Raw genomic sequence first — 15201 nt, 5'->3', positions numbered from 1 at the left:
ACTCCCTCAAATTGCTCAGAACGGGGTCATCCCGTTCCCACAGAGGGGAAGCCCACTCTAGGGCCTTCCCTTCGAGGAGAGAGAGAATGAAGGTGGTCTTGGTAGCATCGATGGAGCCCACGATCACAGAACTACACCATACACCTACCTCTACCGGCCAGAGTGCGGTATCAGCTACAGTGGTGGTTGCAGCCCGGCCGTATGAGCCGGGGGTCAAGAATGTCCTCCCCAACCTGGATCCTGCTCACCACAGATGCCAGTCTGAATGGATGGGGAGCACACTGCGAGGAGCTCACCGCCCAAGGGCGGTGGACCAGAGAAGAGTCAAGGTGGAACATCAACTGACTAGAGGCACGGGCAGTCAGGCTAGCGTGCCTGCGATTTGCCCACAGACTTCACAACAGAGCGGTCAGAGTGATCTCAGACAACACCACCACGGTGGCATACATCAACCAACAGGGCGGAACCAGAAGCCAACAAGTGTCCCTAGAGATAACTCCCCTGATGATTTGGGCAGAAGCAAATCTCCAGGACATCTCCGCCATCCACATCGCCGGGAAGGACAACACCACGGCAGACTTCCTCAGCAGAGAAAGCCTAAACCCGGGGGAATGGTGGCTGTCGCCCACGGCATTCCAGATGATTGTGGACCAGTGGGGAACGCCAGCCATGGACCTATTAGCGGACAGGTCCAACGCTCAGGTTCCCAGATATTTCAGCCACAGGCGGGATCCTCGAGCCCAGGGGATCGATGCCCTGGTACAGCCGTGGCCTCAGGGGATCCTGCTATACGCCTTTCCTCCATTGTACACAGGATTCAGCGGCACAGAGGCCTGGTTCTTCCAGTGGCCCTGGACTGGCCAAAGAAGACCCTGGTACGCAGACATGAGGAGACTGCTGGCAGGAAACCTACCTCTGCCTCCATAGAGGGACCTGCTACGGCAAGGCCCCATCCTCCACGAGGATCCAGCTCAATTCTCTCTTACGGTCTGGCCATTGAGAGGGCTAGACTGAAGAAAAGAGGATACTCGGAGCCGGTAATAGATACACTTCTCCGAGCACGTAAGTTCTCCACATCACTGACATATATCAGGATCTGGAGAGTTTTTGAAACCTGGTGCGACTCTCACAGCACCAATTCGCATGCCGCTAAGATTCCTATCATTTTGGACTTCCTACAAGATGGACTTCAGAAGGGTCTGTCCCTCAGCTCCATCAAGGTTCAGGTAGCAGCGCTGTCTTGCTACGGTCTCAGGACTGACGGCAACACCATTGCCAAACACCGACGTTTCACGTTTCCTGAAAGGAGTCAAACACATTCGCCCGCCACTGAAGTGGCCAGTGCCCTTGTGGAACCTCAACCTAGTAATGGAATTTCTAGCGGGATCAGCCTTCAGGCCCCTTCGAGGCCTGTCTCTCCGTTTGTTAACCTTGAAGATGGTGTTCTTGCTGGCTGTGTGTTCAGCACGCCACATCTCAGAGCTACAAGCACTATACTGCCGTGATCCATTTCTCAGAATCACTCCAGAGGCTATCCATCTTCGCACAGTTCCATCCTTTTTACCCAAAGTGGTCTCACACTTTCACCTCAACCAAACCATATCCTTGCCTACCACGGAAGGTTTGAAGAACAACTGCAACTACTGCAACTACTTCTTGGATCAATATTAACAATAAAATTGCAGATCAAATCTGCCCAACTACAACCAAAACCATACAACCTACTCTAGACAATAGGAAACCTTGGTTTACACCCGAACTTAAATCCCTTAAACAATCTCTCAGAAAAAAAGAACAAAGCTGGAGAAAAAACCCAACCACCTCTACACATGCCATCTACAAATCCCTCCTCAACAACTACAGGAATACAATCCTTAGAACAAAGAAAGAATTCTACGGAAAAAAAATACACCACTTTATATTCGACTCAAAGGCTCTCTTCTCATACGTCTCCTCTTTAACCAAACCATCTCCGCCTACTATCCCAGACCACCAAGCCCTCAACAAAGCAAACGAACTAGCCAACTACTTCAAATCAAAAATCACTAACCTTACCCAATCAATCACATCCAGCAACTTTACTCTAACTCACCACCTCACATCCTGGCCGCAACAAACCACAAGCCTGGATTCATTCGAGCTCACTTCTTCACTGGAGATTGAAAACACACTCAAAAAATTCAAACCTTCCTCCCACCCATCAGACCCAATACCAACAAATCTCCTCATCGCCATACCAAACACCATCTCAAAACCAATTGCAGAAATTATCAACACATCCCTTTCTCAATGTTTAGTTCCTAACCAGTTAAAATTGGCAATACTTAAACCATTACTAAAGAAACGAAACGCTTGCCCATCAGACCCAGCTAACTTTAGACCCATCGCAAACTTACCACTTATCGCCAAACTGATGGAAAAAATTGTCAACAAGCAACTGTCAGATTACTTGGAAGATCATAACATTCTATCCCCAGCTCAATATGGATTCCGAAAACGACTAAACACCGAATCTCTCTTACTATCTCTCACTGACACAATCCTCGTTAATATTGAGCATAAACAATCATACCTGCTTATTCTTCTAGATCTTTCCGCTGCATTTGACACGGTAAAACACTCCACTCTAATAGACCAACTAGCCAACATAGGGATCAAAGGCACAGCCCTTAGTTGGTTCCATTCCTTCTTAAGCAACAGATTCTACAAAGTAAGGATAAACAACAAAGAATCGCATCCAATCTTGACAGAGCAAGGAGTCCCACAAGGATCATCACTTTCACCCACCCTCTTCAATATTTACCTCCTCCCTCTCTGCCATCTACTCTCAAACCTTAAGCTCACCTATTACCTATATGCAGACGACATACAAATCCTCCTTCCGATTACAGAATCCCTTCAAAAAACCATCACTTACTGGAACGAATGCCTACAGCCCATCAAAAACCTACTCTCAAGCCTCAACTTAGTAGTGAATGCTAATAAAACCGAAATGCTCATTGTCTCCCAGGATCCACGCACAATCTCTTCCAGCCTTTCTCTACCAAACACAAACAACTCATTCTCATCTGACGTCAGAGACCTTGGAGCATGGCTTGATAATCATCTAAACCTAAAAAAGTTTGTAAACAATACCACAAAGGACTGCTTTTACAAACTGCAAGTCCTCAAAAAACTTAAACCCCTCCTTCACTTCTCCGACTTCAGGCTAGTACTACAATCCATCATTCTTTCTAAGCTAGACTATTGCAATTCCCTGCTACTTGGTATACCCGCCAACACCATCAAACCATTACAGATGGTTCAGAATTCAGCGGCTAGAATTCTAACTAGCACTAACAAAAAAGATCATATCACCCCAATCCTCCGGAACTTACATTGGCTACCCATTAAACAAAGGATACTCTATAAGGTACTCACTATCATCCATAAAGCGACAAACAAACTAGCTCCCATCACATTAAGCTCGCAACTACAACTACACACTTCCTCCAGACCAATCAGAAGCGCATACAGAGGAACACTGCTTGCTCCACAAATAAAATCATCATTGAGCAAACGAGCGCTATCTTCAGCAGGCCCACACCTATGGAACACGCTTCCCCCAGATCTTAGACTAGAACCCAGTCATCAAGAATTCAAAAAAAGACTGAAGACTTTTCTCTTCCAACAAGCTTTCCCAGACGCTTAAGTGACAGACAGACTCCCTAATTACTAAGTATCCTAATTACCCTAATTATGGTCACTGTATCCAGTACTAATTCTAAAATATCTACAACTGGACAATTATCTTTGAGATCAAAAATTTACTTTATTTCATATATATATTTGGCATTGCTTATATTTATATTTATTGCTACGTTAAATAGTTATACTGCTTATATAATATATTATATTTCTTTACTTATTACTATTTATTACCAGTTAAACTATTATTTCTTTATTTAGCTCTATGTTAAATTGTCAACCAGTTATACTGTTCCATATGTTCTACTGTTCCATGTAAAGCTCAGCTCTCTGTTGAGCAGTTCTTCGTTTTATGTAAACCGGAGTGATTTGTAGTCCCTACAAGAACTTCGGTATATAAAAATTAAAAATAAATAAATAAATAAGAAGTCGGAAGAAGGTCGAATGCTAGGCCATCTCGACATTGGCAGACTGCTGTCCAGATACCTAGAAATCTCACAAGCAGTATGAAAGATGGACCATCTTTTCGTCCTGCACAGCGGGAAGAAGCAAGGGGAAGCGGCCTCATGGCCAACCATCGCCCACTGGATTAAAGAAGTTATCAAGGCAGCCTACATAGAGGCGGGAAAACCACCGCCTCTACAGGTCAAGGCTCATTCTACCAGAGCACAATCGGCCTCTTGGGCAGAAACTAAGCTGCTGTCTCCTGCAGAGATATGTAAAGCGGCAACTTGGTTCTCCCTCCATACCTTCTCCAGATTCTATCGTCTGGACTTCCAGGCCCGGGAGGACACAGCATTTGCGAGGGCAATCCTAAACGGACCTCGGGCAGCCTCCCGCCCAGTCCGGGAGTAGCTTTTGTACATCCCATTTGTTTTGAGTCCATCTGCTACATGCTTGGAAATGTTGAGATTACTTACCTGATAATCTCCTTTTCCTTAGTGTATGCAGATGGACTCAGCATCCCGCCCGGCTGCCGGTATACATGGGGATTCGCCAACTCACGTTAAGCCATGTTTTCCTTATATAGGGCATCCACCCTGCCGGGTGTCGACGCCTTCCGGCTGAGTACACTGGCGGTCTCCAGCTACCATCAATTGGTCAGGGTAATCCTGTTCATTTAATCGATCGGTCAGTCACACATATATCCATAAAAGCTTTGCAGGGGAGAATACTGATTTGCTACACTTCCTGTGGGGGTATATGTACCCGTGCTGACATCCGATCCATCTCCAACTGCTAGCACGAGCACACTATACCCATTTGTTTTGAGTCCATCTGCATACACTAAGGAAAAGGAGAATATCAGGTAAGTAATCTCAACATAGTTACCAGCCTCCTCTCTGTTCCCACTCTTGTGAAGCGGGACCACCACCGCTCTTCTCCAATCACTCGGCACAACTCCTGTTTCTAGGGATCTATTGAACAGGTCACACAGCGGACCCGCCAGCACATCTCTGAGCTCCCTCAGTATCCTTGGATGAATCCCATCAGGTCCCATGGCTTTGTCCACTTTCAGATTCTTTAGCTCTTCCCATACATTTTCTACTGTAAAAGGGTTTTCGTCTATTCCACTTCCTTCCAGTTTCTTTTTGTGTAGAGATGGTCCTTCTCCAGGGTCTTCTTTAGTGAACACAGAACTGAAGTATTCGTTTAATATATCTGCCATTTCTTCATCTCTCTCCACGCATTGATCATTTCCACCTTTCAATTTCACTATACCGTTTTGAACTTTTCTCTTTTCACTGATGTATCTGAAAAATGTTTTGTTACCATTCTTTATCTCCTTGGCAATCCTCTCCTCCGCTTGACTTTTTTCCGACTTGATTAATTTCTTTGTCTCCCTCAGTTGAATCAAATATTGTTCTTTGTGCTCCTCCCTTTGGGATCTTTTATATTTCTTGAATGCTGTTCTTTTAGCCTTAATTTTGTCAGCCACCTCCTTTGAGAACCAGATAGGTTTCATTTTTCTTTTGCTTTTCTTTACACTTCTAACATAGTTGCCTTGGTAATTGCTCCTTTTAGATTGGTCTACTGCTGATCCACATCTCTCTCGTTCTCCCAGCCTTTTAGTTCTTCCTGTAGGTATTTCCCCATTTCTTCAAAGTCATAAGAACATAAGAACATAAGAAAATGCCATACTGGGTCAGACCAAGGGTCCATCAAGCCCAGCATCCTGTTTCCAACAGTGGCCAATCCAGGCCATAAGAACCTGGCATTTACCCAAAAACTAAGTCTATTCCATATAACGATTGCTAATGGCAGTGGCTATTCTCTAAGTGAACTTAATAGCAGGTAATGGACTTCTCCTCCAAGAACTTATCCAATCCTTTTTTAAACACAGCTATACTAACTGCACGAACCACATTCTCTGGCAACAAATTCCAGAGTTTAATTGTGCGTTGAGTAAAAAAGAACTTTCTCCGATTAGTTTTAAATGTGCCCCATGCTAACTTCATGGAGTGCCCCCTAGTCTTTCTACTATCCGAAAGAGTAAATAACCGATTCACATCTACCCGTTCTAGACCTCTCATGATTTTAAACACCTCTATCATATCCCCCCTCAGTCGTCTCTTCTCCAAGCTGAAAAGTTCTAACCTCTTTAGTCTTTCCTCATAGGGGAGTTGTTCCATTCCCCTTATCATTTTGGTAGCCCTTCTCTGTACCTTCTCCATCGCAATTATATCTTTTTTGAGATGTGGCGACCAGAATTGTACACAGTATTCAAGGTGCGGTCTCACCATGGAGCGATACAGAGGCATTATGACATTTTCCGTTTTATTCATCATTCCTTTTCTAATAATTCCCAACATTCTGTTTGCTTTTTTGACTGCCGCATCACACTGCACCGACGATTTCAATGTGTTATCCACTATGACACCTAGATCTCTTTCTTGGGTTGTAGCACCTAATATGGAACCCAACATTGTGGGTTATTTTTCCCTATATGCATCATCTTGCACTTATCCACATTAAATTTCATCTGCCATTTGGATGCCCAATTTTCCAGTCTCACAAGGTCTTCCTGCAATTTATCACAATCTGCTTGTGATTTAACTACTCTAAACAATTTTGTGTCATCTGCAAATTTGATTATCTCACTCGTCGTATTTCTTTCCAGATCATTTATAAATATATTGAACAGTAAGGGTCCCAATACAGATCCCTGAGGCACTCCACTGTCCACTCCCTTCCACTGAGAAAATTGCCCATTCAATCCTACTCTCTGTTTCCTGTCTTTTAGCCAGTTTGCAATCCACGAAAGGACATCGCCACCTATCCCATGACTTTTTACTTTTCTTAGAAGCCTCTCATGAGGAACTTTGTCAAACGCCTTCTGAAAATCCAAGTATACTATATCTACCGGTTCACCTTTATCCACATGTTTATTAACTCCTTCAAAAAAGTGAAGCAGATTTGTGAGGCAAGACTTGCCCTGGGTAAAGCCATGCTGACTTTGTTCCATTAAACCATGTCTTTCTATATGTTCTGTGATTTTGATGTTTAGAACACTTTCCACTATTTTTCCTGGCACTGAAGTCAGGCTAACCGGTCTGTAGTTTCCCGGTTCGCCCCTGGAGCCCTTTTTAAATATTGGGGTTATATTTGCTATCCTCCAGTCTTCAGGTACAATGGATGATTTTAATGATAAGTTACAAATTTTTACTAATAGGTCTGAAATTTCATTTTTTAGTTCCTTCAGAACTCTGGGGTGTATACCATCCAGTCCAGGTGATTTACTACTCTTCAGTTTGTCAATCAGGCCTACCACATCTTCTAGGTTCACCGTGATTTGATTCAGTCCATCTGAATCATTACCCATGAAAACCTTCTCCATTACGGGTACCTCCCCAACATCCTCTTCAGTAAACACCGAAGCAAAGAAATCATTTAATCTTTCCGCGATGGCCTTATCTTCTCTAAGTGCCCCTTTAACCCCTCGATCATCTAACGGTCCAACTGACTCCCTCACAGGCTTTCTGCTTCGGATATATTTTAAAAAGTTTTTACTGTGAGTTTTTGCCTCTACAGCCAACTTCTTTTCAAATTCTCTCTTAGCCTGTCTTATCAATGTCTTACATTTAACTTGCCAATGTTTATGCTTTATCCTATTTTCTTCTGTTGGATCCTTCTTCCAATTTTTGAATGAAGATCTTTTGGCTAAAATAGCTTCTTTCACCTCCCCTTTTAACCATGCCGGTAATCGTTTTGCCTTCTTTCCACCTTTCTTAATGTGTGGAATACATCTGGACTGTGCTTCTAGAATGGTATTTTTTAACAATGACCACGCCTCTTGGACATTTTTTACTTTTGTAGCTGCTCCTTTCAGTTTTTTTCTAACAATTTTTCTCATTTTATCAAAGTTTCCCTTTTGAAAGTTTAGCACGAGGGCCTTGGATTTGCACACTATTCCTTTTCCAGTCATTAAATCAAATTTGATCATATTATGATCACTATTGCCAAGCGGCCCCACCTCCGTTACCTCTCTCACCAAGTCCTGTGCTCCACTGAGAATTAGATCTAAAATTGCTCCCTCTCTCGTCGGTTCCTGAACCAATTGCTCCATAAAGCTATCATTTATTCCATCCAGGAACGTTATCTCTCCAGTGTGACCCGATGATACATTTACCCAGTCTATATTGGGGTAATTGAAGTCTCCCATTATTACTGCACTACCAATTTGGTTAGCTTCCCTAATTTCTCTTAGCATTTCACTGTCCATCTCACCATCTTGACCAGGTGGACGGTAGTATACCCCTATCACTGTAGTCTTCCCTGACACACAAGGGATTTCTACCCATAAAGATTCAATTTTGTATTTAGTCTCATGCAGGATGTTTATCCTGTTGGACTCTATGCCATCCCGGACATAAAGCGCCACACCTCCTCCCGACTGCTCCTCTCTGTCATTGCGATATAATTTGTACCCCGGTATGGCACTGTCCCATTGGTTATCCTCTTTCCACCATGTCTCTGAGATGCCAATTAAGTCTATGTCATCATTTACTGCTATACATTCTAATTCTCCCATCTTACTTCTTAGACTTCTGGCATTAGCATACAAACATTTCAAAGTTTGTTTTTTGTTTGTATTTTTATTCTGCTTTTTAATTGATAGGGATAAGTTAGAATTTTTTAGCTCATGTGAGTTTTTAGTTACAGGCACTTGGACTACTTTTCTAATTATTGGAACCTCACTGTCGGGATGCCCTAATTCTAATGCATCATTAGTATCCTTTAAAGATACCTCTCTCCGAACCATGCGCTGCTGAGCGATTGTCGGCTTTCCCCTTTGTTCTAGTTTAAAAGCTGTTCTATCTCCTTTTTAAAGGTTAGCGCCAGCAGTCTGGTTCCACCCTGGTTAAGGTGGAGCCCATCCCTTCGGAAGAGACTCCCCCTTCCCCAAAAGGTTCCCCAGTTCCTAACAAAACTGAATCCCTCTTCCTTGCACCATCTTCTCATCCACGCATTGAGACTCCGGAGCTCTGCCTGCCTCTGGTGACCTGCGCGTGGAACAGGGAGCATTTCAGAGAATGCTACCCTGGAGGTTCTGGATTTAATCTTTCTACCTAAGAGCCTAAATTTGGCTTCCAGAACCTCCCTCCCACATTTTCCTATGTCGGTGGTGCCGACATGCACCATGACAGCTGGCTCCTCCCCAGCACTGTCTAATATCCTATCTAAATCCTCCCCAGCACTGTCTAAATCCTATCCGTGTTTTTGAACTGTAAAACTCGGGTCTTTGTGCTTCTTTTCCATATTCTTTTAGTGATATTAAACCATACCGTTTGATGATCACTGGTGCTGAGGTGGGCGCCCACCTGGACATCAGAGACATTATCTCCATTAGTGAGCACTAAGTCTAGTATAGTTCCTTGTCTAGTGGGTTCCATTACCATTTTGCCACTTATCCCACCTATCTGAGCATAGCTTAAACAGAAATACTCTAATGCTAATTACTGCTATTATATTATTATTTAATCTATCTAGTCCTCCATCTATACCGACGATTTCCATTATTGGCACTATTTTTACCCATGTTGCTGCTATAACATCTTATGACATTTCTCTAATCATTTACTGTACCCTTCAAAAGGAAAGGACTTCCTTCCCGCACCTTTCAAAGTATTTGTAAACCGATGTGATATGTAAATCGAACACCGGTATATAAAAACAAATAGATAAAAAAAAATATAGTAAAAAAAAAATGTGTCAAATACATCACTCAAACTTCAGAATTAAACCAGAATTGCAGGTAAAAAAAATAAAATGCAGCTTGCTTAAAAATCTGCCTTTCACCTCATTCCTGAATTTAAGATAAGTGACCTCAACAAATATTTCATAGGACAAATATTCCATAGAGCTGGTCTTTAGTAACAAAAAAGGCAGATTGCCTTTTATATTCTAATTTGATTGTGGAGCAGATCACTAAAAGGTCTTTGTGAAATAACTGTAAGATTCTTCATGGATGGGAAGGAATTCAATGCATTTTAAAAATACTGCAGATTATTGCTGTGCAAGGCTTTAAAAACTAAACATGAAATTTAACATTTAAACTGACTTAAAACAGGAAGCCAATGTAATTTTTCTAAGACCATGGAGACCTAATAAACATTATTTTGTAAATTGTGAATCCATTTAGTCTAATTTTAATGATATATTACTGGTTACCAATTGTAAGTCTGTAATGTCATCTTTCAACTTCTTCAGGGTGAATATGGTCTGGTCCCAGTGATTTATTATTTATTTAAGTATTTATTTGTTTTTAATACCGTCAATCTGAAGCAGTCTCAACGGTGTACACTCAATTATATAGAAAATCCTATATAATATTACAATAAAACAAATTTTAAAAATCAATCACAATAAAACATAAATTATTTGCTACATAATAAAATAAAATTCAAAATAAAATACAAAAATTTTAACCAATTTGGTAAAAATATGGACTTAAACTTGAGAAATAAAAATAAAATAAGATAAAAAACCAATAAATTAAAATAAAATAAAATGAAAAAATATAAATACACACATAAGCCAGATATTATAACTTTAAGCGGAACAAAACAGCCAGGATAAGGGATTATTGCTCACACAGTCATATTGATTATTGATTATTATTTTCTTTGTCAAATTTCTCTATCTTACATGTGAATAATAAAATGAAGAAAATATTTCTATGACTTAGAGCCCAGTATTCAAGAGATCTAGGTGCCTAGATGTTTTTGAATTAAAAAATTGGCAATGTCTGAGCTCCGGCATTTAGTCACCTTCAATTACAAAGCACACAAATATAGGTGCCTTAAAAGTAGTTGCTGCCAGTACAGGAGAATGAAGTCAGGAACTCAGCACTGATTTATTTTTATTTATTTATTTATTTAAGGTTTTTATATACCGGCATTCATGAAGCAATCACATCATGCTGGTTTACAAATAAACAGGGGTGCAATAAATACATCAAAACAGAAATAACGTGTCGAAGAAAGCAGTTACAATTAACAAGGACTATTGAACTGGGATCAGAGGAAATAAAGATAGTTTAGCAGAGACTAAATTATATACAAGGAGATGAGGTACAGCTGCTGCGTTGAAAGACACTGACAATGTTCTCCTCAACCAGCTCCCCAACAATATATACGATATAGTCTCCATCCCCCGATTAAAAAAGAAAGGTGGAGGCATTCTCTTAGCTACCAAAAAACATCTCAAACTCACACTCCAACCCATCCCCCCCCCCAGCTAAATTAGAAATTGGCTTGTTCAAAGCCCCCTCCCTACAAATCTGCCTTATTTATGCTCCCCCTGGAACTCTTAATAACAACCCTTCTTCTCTCATTGAATACATAGCTAAAAATATCTCCATCGACTCCCCAGCCATTATTCTAGGAGACTTTAATCTCCATGTCAACACAACACCCCTTACACCTAGCTGCTCCTCCTTCCTGGAAGCCATGAAATCACTAGGATTCAAGCAAATCATAAACATGCCCACACATAAAGCTGGTCACTCACTCGACCTCATATTTATCAACCGTCACTTCGTAACTGATTCTCTAGCATGTACACCCATCCCATGGTCTGACCACTATATCATAAGAACTTCCAACACTTTACAAAGACCTCCGCCCCTCCCAATCAGCTCTACCACCATACAATACCGAAAGATATGCAATAGAGATGAGCTTACCACAGCTCTATCCAACACCCAGTTTAACCTTGATCTATCTAATGCTGATACTGCTTTAACATCATGGAATGAATACACCCTCTCAATTGCTAATAACATTTGCCCCCTCATTACAAAAAAACTCTCCTCTCAAAAAAATACAAAAAAACCCTGGTACACCCCTACACTAAAAGACTTAAAACAAGCCCTTAGAAAAGCTGAAAAAAATTGGCGTAAAGAACCCTCACCGACTCTACTTGCACGTTACAAAACTTTGCTGCAAAACTATAGTGAGATGATCAACAATGCTAAAAAGAATTACTACGCAGGTAAAATACACCAATTTCAATTCAATCCAAAAGTGCTATTCGAATATGTCACTTCACTTACTAACCTCACTCCAAATATCATCCCAGAAGAAGAAGCCAAAATCAAATGCGAACAACTGGCCTCTTTCTTTCAGGACAAAATTAACAAAATTATGACACGCTTCCCCCACAATTCCCACATGCCCCAATGCAATAACCTCTGTCACATAAAAGACTCTGCACCTCAGCTAACAATCTTTGAAAACACAGCTACATCAGAAATTGAATCCCTACTCAAAAAAGCCAAACCCTCCTCTCACCCCTCTGATACCATCCCCACAAAACTCCTCCTCACTGTCCCTGATCTAATAGCCAGCCCTATCTCTAGCATTATCAATGCATCCATCGAATTTGGGCAAGTGCCCAACTCTCTCAAATTTGCTATCCTTAAACCCACTTTAAAAAAACCCAAGCTCGACCCATTAGACCTTGCCAATTACCGCCCAATCTCTAATCTCCCATTTATCGCTAAAGTCCTAGAAAAAACTATCAACCGTCAACTTAGTGACTATCCTCTCTCCCTCGCAATATGGATTTCGAAAATTACACAGTACCGAAACTCTTCTCTTATCACTGTCTGATTACCTTCTCAAAAGCCTAGATAAAAATCAACCTCATCTTCTAGTGATCCTGGATATCTCAGCGGCTTTTGATACCGTTAACCACCAAATTCTTCTCCAACGCCTACACGAGATTGGAATAACTGGTACTGCCCATAACTGGTTTACTTCCTACCTATCCAACCGTAACTATAAAGTCAAAATTGGCAACCACATATCAAAAGAAATCCCCCTGAAGCAAGGAGTCCCTCAAGGCTCTTCACTTTCATCTACCCTTTTTAACATCTATCTTTTACCGCTTTGCCATCTCCTCGCCAACCTTAAGCTTCCACACTTTTTGTACGCTGATGATGTACAAATTCTTATTCCAGTAACGGAATCCATACCCAAAGCCCTTGAAATTTGGGACACCACCCTCGCTTCTATCAATAATCTATTAACCTCCTTACAACTTGCCCTCAATTCCACAAAAACAGAACTCATGATCATATCTCCTCCCACCCTATCACATACCTCTCCTACTTCACCTATAACATTGACGCACATACAATTCTCCTGCCAAGTCCGAGACCTAGGAGTCTTTATTGACGACCAAATGACCCTCAAAAAATTTATTAGTGCAATCCTTAAAGAGTGTTTTTACAAATTACATACACTCAAAAAATTGAAACCCTTGCTTCACGCATCTGATTTCCGGACAGTTCTACAAGCCATGCTGTTCTCTAAAACAGATTATTGCAATTCACTCCTCCTAGGCCTACCCAAAAATGCAATCCGCCCCTTACAAATCCTGCAAAATACCGCAGCCCGTATCCTTACTAACACTAACTCAAAGGAACATATTACGCCAGTCTTGAAGGAGCTACACTGGCTCCCCATCCAATCTCGCATACTGAGACCCTAACACTTATCCATAAAGCCCTCCACAATCCTGAAATGAAATGGTTTAATAACTCACTACTATTTCAAACTTCTATTAAACCTACTAGAAATCAATACCTCGCCACTTTACAGACCCCCTCGCCCAAACTATATAACCATGCCTCCACCAAAGCACGAGCGCTTTCCTTTGCTGGCCCTCTGTTATGGAATACCATGCCCACCGAACTGTGCCTTGAGCCATCTCCTAAAACATTCAAGCAAAAACTCAAGACATGGCTATTCACACATGCCTATACTTGAAATATATATTTCTTTCTTCTCCTCTATATGCCCCATTTCTATACATCATCTCGAATTTCTCCTATTTCTGCGGCTACTGTAAATGCCCTTCCATATAATTGCTCTTAATTGCATTCGAAGTGCTATCTCCCCCCTCTCTCCACCTCTAAATTAGAACTCCTTCTCCTCTTAACTCTTCCCTAACCCCATCCCTTTTACTAGAATCCCTCTACTCAGCTCAGCCAAGCTATACCTAAATGATAGATCTGTTTTTAAAAGCTTCTACTTGTTTTTATGTTTCAAATATTTTTATACTTACCTTTGTTAAATGTATAACGCTTGTATAACCTTGTTAAATGTATAACGCTCCGGCGTAAGTTCTTGTTCACTGTACACCGACGTGATATCTTTGATGAGCGGCGGTATATAAAATATTATAAATAAATAAATAAATAAATGTTGATGGCGAGATGCATTAATTTAAGTCCGGGAAAGCTTGCATAAACAGCCAAGTCTTGAGTCTTTTTCTAAAGGTTGGGAGGCAAGGCTCCTGTCTGAGATCGGGAGGGATGGAGTTCCATAACGGTGGGCCAGCTGTGGAGAGGGCTCGATCTCTTAAGGTAATGTGACTAGTGGTTTTAGTAGGGGGTACATGGAGGGATCCTCTGTATGCGTCTCTGGTAGGTCTTGTGGAGTTGTGTAAGCGGAGAGGAAATTGTAGGTCATTTGTGGTGTGTTGATGGATGATTTTGTATATCAAGGAGATGGATTTGTAGATGATTCTGAAGTGAATTGGTAGCCAATGAAGGTCTTTTAGAATTGGGGAAATATGGTCTCTTTTCCTGGTGTTTGTTAGTAAACGGGCTGCTGTGTTTTGTACCATTTGGAGTGGTTTGGTGTAGGAAGAAGGGAGACCAGGTAGGATAACGTTACAGTAATCTAACTTTGAGAAAATAATTGCTTGGAGTATCGTTCTGAGATCTTGGGCGTGAAAGAGAGGTCTTATCCTTTTTAAAACTTGGAGTTTGTGGAAGCAGTCTTTGGTCGTTCTGTTGATGGAGGCTTTGAAGTTCAGCCTGCTGTCAATTATCACTCCTAAATCTCTCACTTGAGTGGTTGGTGGGTTGGTTGGATGAGAAGCGGTGAGATTGCTGTTCTCTGGAGATATGAGTAGTATTTCGGTCTTGGAGGAGTTTAGTACTAGATTTAGGCTATTGAGGAGACGTTTGATTTCTTGGTGGCAGGATTCCAAGTAGTC

The 15201-nt window shown here is 41.5% G+C and overlaps 1 protein-coding gene across 6 annotated transcripts in view; it reads left to right on the top strand.

The window, feature by feature from the left end:
• The window catches only part of PPP6R3 (protein phosphatase 6 regulatory subunit 3), a 1439644-nt gene that overhangs the window by 1037718 nt on the left and 386725 nt on the right, over positions 1-15201 (top strand). The gene's annotated exons all lie outside the window — the stretch shown is intronic.

This window comes from Rhinatrema bivittatum, chromosome 17 (assembly GCF_901001135.1).
Source record: "Rhinatrema bivittatum chromosome 17, aRhiBiv1.1, whole genome shotgun sequence".
Taxonomy (NCBI): domain Eukaryota; kingdom Metazoa; phylum Chordata; class Amphibia; order Gymnophiona; family Rhinatrematidae; genus Rhinatrema; species Rhinatrema bivittatum.
The sequence above is the reverse complement of the archived record's forward strand: the minus strand, read 5'-3'. Positions and strand labels throughout refer to the sequence as shown.